Genomic DNA, 587 nt, shown 5'->3' on the forward strand with positions numbered 1-587 from the left:
TGTTTTTGCTTGTAGCTTATCCATCAATTTGGTTCAGTTTGGTCTCTCAACAACCCTAACAAGATACAAATCAGAAAAACTGAAACTAAACTGCAGCCGAACAACAAATCATGCCCAATCTCATTTCTATTTCTCCGAACATGATAGATAATTTATGGTTGCACTAAAAACTAATCTGCACATATAGGCAAGTAAATTCTTCTTCCTCCAATATATTCTGCAAACCCCATAGCAGTATCACAGGAGGGTCAATAACATAGAATTTCTCCGCACATGTTTTTGGTGAAATAACATTGGAAGAAAATGTGATTTCTATCTTCCACACCATTCCTACCAAATAAACAAAAAAAAAAGACTTGTCTACCTCTTAAAGCCCCACCCAATGCAGCATTTTATCACTAGTAATCAGAGCATTCTTGATGGCCAGCAAAGAGAGAAAAGAATGCGTAGGAGAGGGAATAGCAAGAGGGAACGAGACCAGCTGATACCAGTCCACCAAATCCTGCTTTTCCCTAATAGCATCCCACGTAGCTGAGCTACAATATCTGCCACCCTTCGAAATCATCCATTCCGGTTGATCCTGCTCC

Source organism: Alnus glutinosa, chromosome 14 (genome assembly GCF_958979055.1).
Source record: "Alnus glutinosa chromosome 14, dhAlnGlut1.1, whole genome shotgun sequence".
Lineage (NCBI taxonomy): Eukaryota > Viridiplantae > Streptophyta > Magnoliopsida > Fagales > Betulaceae > Alnus > Alnus glutinosa.